Genomic DNA, 4,568 nt, shown 5'->3' on the forward strand with positions numbered 1-4,568 from the left:
TCCAGATCTGAGATAAGCAACACAGCTCAGGGTGCCCTCATTTCAGAAAAAGAAGTTGAGAAGATAGAAATGGTTCATGACCATATGACCTAAATGACTCTAGGGTTTCATACTGTATATTCTGAAGAAAGATTAGGCAATTCTTTATTTTGCCTAAGGAAAGAATATTTAAGTACATATAATGGCTACCCTTGGCAGACTAGCTTCTATTCTATTCTTTATCTGAGCAGTTCTTGTCTCTGAATAGAGTTAAGCAGGGGAATATATGGACTCCATTCTGTTTTCCACTAGCGTTGACTGACTTTGGTTACAAATATGTTACTATCTGTACTAGACTGGGATAATATTCATTATGTTAACCTAGAACACAGTTTCTAAAACTGTATCCTTTGGGGCATTCCTGGCATTTCCCAAGGCAAAACTGGATGGGTACACATCATTCTACTCTAAAGGTACTTAAGATAAAGACTATCTAAATTCCCTCAGCAAGACTCTTTCACTAACTGGCAAAAATATTCCTCTTCCTATGATAATACTCATCATAGGAAGAGGAAGAGGAGGCTCTAGACCAGTAGGGGGCAGTGTTTGGTACAGGCACTCTATAGCTCAAGTGGTCTCAAAGGGAATCATCTGGCAGATTTTGTACCCGAAAATCCACATCATTTCCAAGTGTCAGGCTAAGTAGAGTCAGGAAAAATACTTGGATTTTTGCCTAGTTAAAAAACTGCTTTCATTAGTATCTTAGGGGAAAAATGAATGCTGAGCTAATCCTTCAGTATATATTTAGTGATATTTATTGATATAAATATAAAAAATAATTCTGTTGCCTCCTTGTACCTCACTGGTTGAGTTTCAGAGGACTTTTCCTGGCTTCCGTCCTAATTCCATAGACAAGCTGGTGCTTATCTGATGGGCCCAGGTGGTTTGTGAAGCTCTCTGGAAGGTAATCTATGGCCTATTGATTGCATTGGGGCCCAACTCTACCAATTTGTAGGAAGTACATTTTAGCAGCCTTTGGGTTTTAGGAAGGTGAAGTAGAAAAGCTTCTGTCTAACAATAGGTAAACAGAGAGAGAAAGAGAGACAGAGGGAAAGAGAGACAGAGGAAAAGAGAGACCATTCCCCTCCCTAAGGTGAGATGCCTATTACCTATGCACTAAGTGGATTGAATCTGACATTATAAAAGTCATTATTCTTGGCTGGAGGATATCATCTAAGAGCCAAATGCTATTTTAGTCTAGGTTCCCTGCCATTCAGTCATTAGGTTTAGGCTGGCAAGCAAAGAGGGATATTTTTCACCCCTGGGACTTTTGAAGATTGCGATTGTAAGGCCAAGAACCTAGAGATGATATTCAAGCAAGCATACAGACCAGGGATTTGGTCTGGAGTTGTCTGTATTGTTTTGAAACTGCTGCAGATAGCCTGGCAGTTGGGAGGGAAAGAAAAGAGGTGGAGGAAGAGTAAAGAGATATCTTATTGATGCCTAGGAACCACGGCATTAATAGGACTCGATTTGAGACTGTTCTCCTCTCAAATAGGGTCTTATTGATGCCATGGTTTCTAGGGATGTCTTTGCTGACCAAATTAATGCTCTTTTGAAGATAGGGCTCCTTTTGTAGTACTCATAACCTCTGGATCTCTAAGCATTTTCCAATACATAGGCAAGAAGTAGCTAGGGCAATGACTCACCACTAAGTAGAATTAGATTGTCTTGGGTTGGTGCAAAAGTTATTGTGGTTTTTGCGATAAATTTTAATGGCAAAAACCACAATTAATTTTGCATCAAACCTAATAATTCAGATTTCAGGGTTTCCAGTCATACTCCCAATATTGCTGTTCAAGTTTTTATTAATGTTCAAAAAATCAAGACACACTTCTTTACTTTCAAACTTCAGATTTTTACATTTTTTTAAGCTACTAAGATTCTAAAGGTTAGGAGAACGAAAGGGAGAAGCAAATATTTTCATATCATGATTCCTGTTTCATAGTTGGGAACTGAGGCAATTAATGACTAAATACTTCTCCTAAGAAGGTTGTTACAGCACCAAGAATAGAATCTAGGTCTTTCATTCAATCTAGCTGTTATGCGGAAAAATGAGCTAATATGTATGAACTGCCTCAAAATCATTCAAAGAGTGGGTTTGTGTAAATCTGAGGTGTCGTTAATAATCATACCCTGTGCATCTTGGTTCCCCCATAATTAACTGATGACAGCACAGTAAGGAAGAGCTTCAACAAGATGCGATTAGTTTACTTGAGCATTTGTAAAATAGATAAGCGTGTCAAAAGTGCTGAGTGTGCAGAAATAAAATTAAAGGAATATAGAAACATATTTTGAGACATATTTTTCGGTCCAAGGTGCAGCGGCAGTATCAGAATTCCCAGTGAGATTAAAACAGAGAATATGTAATCCCAGCACTTTGGGAGGTTGAGGCAGGCGGATAACGAGGTCAGGAGATCGAGACCATCCCAGCTAACACGGTGAAACCCCTTTTCTACTAAAAATACAAAAATAAATTAGCCAGGCGCAGTGGCGGGCACCTGTAGTCCCAGCTACTTGGGAGGCTGAGGCAAGAGAATGGCATGAACCTGGGAGGCGGAGCTTGCAGTGAGCTGAGATCACGCCACTGCACTCCAGCCTGAGAGACAGAGCAAGACTTCGTCTCAAAAAAAAAAAAAAAAAAAAAAAAAAAGCAATGAGTAGGGAGCACCCTGGAGAAGCCAAGAAATATTTTAAAGGTGGAAACTGCTACCTCAGAGACTTTAAATTCGGCACATTCTACACTTCTCAAGGAGTCTCCATGCCACAAATAGCAGTGACATGAATACCACAGGAACTATGTCGAAGGGAGCCAACTCACCTTCTGGGGTCTGCTGCTTTCCCCTTTATGAAGGCCCATTGCACGTTCCAATCCAGGCCAGCACTGAGCAAACCAACTACCGTTTGCAAACAACCTGCACTCCAAAATCTGGGGGAGGTAGGTAAATATTTTTCACATTCTTAAGTCTTTATTTTTTGTCTTAATTTTTATTTTGAGTCAGAATCTTGTTCTGTTACCCAGGTTGGAGTGCAGTGGCATGATCATGGCTCAATGCAGCCTCAAACTCCCTGGCTCATGCAATCCGCCTGTCTCAGTCTGCCAAGTAGCTGGAACTATAGGTATGTACCACCATGCTCAGCGAATGCTTTTATGTTTTGTAGAGATAGGGTCTCACTACTTTGCCCAGGCTGGTCTTAAACCCCTGGCCTTAAACTATCCTAGATCTTGGCCCCCTAATGTGCTGGGATTACCAGTGTGAGCCACCGTACCCACTCAGCCAAGCTTTTAAACATTCACTGTGATGTTATGACTACCTAGCCCAGTTTTGGACTGTTTGATTTACAGGCTCATGGGTCTATACGCTTAACTGTGCATGATACTTACACGTACTGAATGAGGACATATATTCATTTTGATTCAACTAATACCACTATGTATGCTGCATAATAGGTGCTTTACAAATGATTGTTTATTCTGCACTCTTCTGGAAATTTAATATAATCTAGGTTGTAGCATTATGAAGCACAGACCAATCAACAGATTGAACTCACACAAGGAATCTTTAATTAATGATTTTCCTTTCCTGTCATGAGTTGAATGACCCAAAATCCACATCTTATAATTTATGGAAAAGTAAGAAAAGTCCAAAGGTAAGAAAGGAAAAAGCATACTTTGAAAATAAAAAGAAAATCTGGTTGGTGTTTAGATTTCTTTAGAATGTGAACAGTGATTTGGGTGCTTCTAATAAATAGTTAGGAATCTACCTGTCAATGTATTTTAACGTTATTTTTATTCCTTTTAGAGATGAGGTCTCACTCTGCCCAGGTTTGAGTGCAGTGGCGTGATCCCAGCTCACTGCAGCCTCAAACTCCTGGGCTCAAGTGATCCTCCTGCCTCAGTCTCCTAAGTAGCTGGGACTACAGGTGAGCACCATCTTGTCTGTCTCTTAATGCATTTTTAAAAACAAAGTGAACAGATAAAACAGATCAGAGAACCAAACCAGGGGAGGAAATAACTGATGACCAGCATGTTCACCCCAATTACTCTACATATGCATATATATCTTGGGTCCCAATGCCTTGCTTTCCACAGTGCAGTAAGAATTATTTGAAGTCCGGTAAATTAGCCTCATTAAGGAAATTCATGAAGAACTGATGAGGTAGCTAAAGACTGGCAGTGGGCATGGACGAGAGGGAAGAATTTGACCTTTTATTTCTCTTCCGTTAAAAACAGGGAGGGTTTGAGAGGCTGAGGCACGTGGATCACCTGAGGTCAGGAGTTCGAGACCAGCCTGGCCAACATGGCAATACCCCGTCTCTACTAAAAAACACAAAAATTAGCTGGGTGCGATGTCAGATGCCTGTAATCCCACCTACTTGGGAGGCTGAGGCAAGAGAATTGCTTGAACTTGGGAGGCGGAGGTTGCAGTGAGCTGAGATTACACCATTGCACTCGAGCCTGGAAGACAGAGCAAGATTCTGTCTCAAAACAAAACAAAACAAAACAAAACAAAAACAATAACCAAAAA

The sequence above is a fragment of the Rhinopithecus bieti genome, unplaced genomic scaffold (assembly GCF_001698545.2).
Source record: "Rhinopithecus bieti isolate Rb0 unplaced genomic scaffold, ASM169854v2 scaffold_70802, whole genome shotgun sequence".
Lineage (NCBI taxonomy): Eukaryota > Metazoa > Chordata > Mammalia > Primates > Cercopithecidae > Rhinopithecus > Rhinopithecus bieti.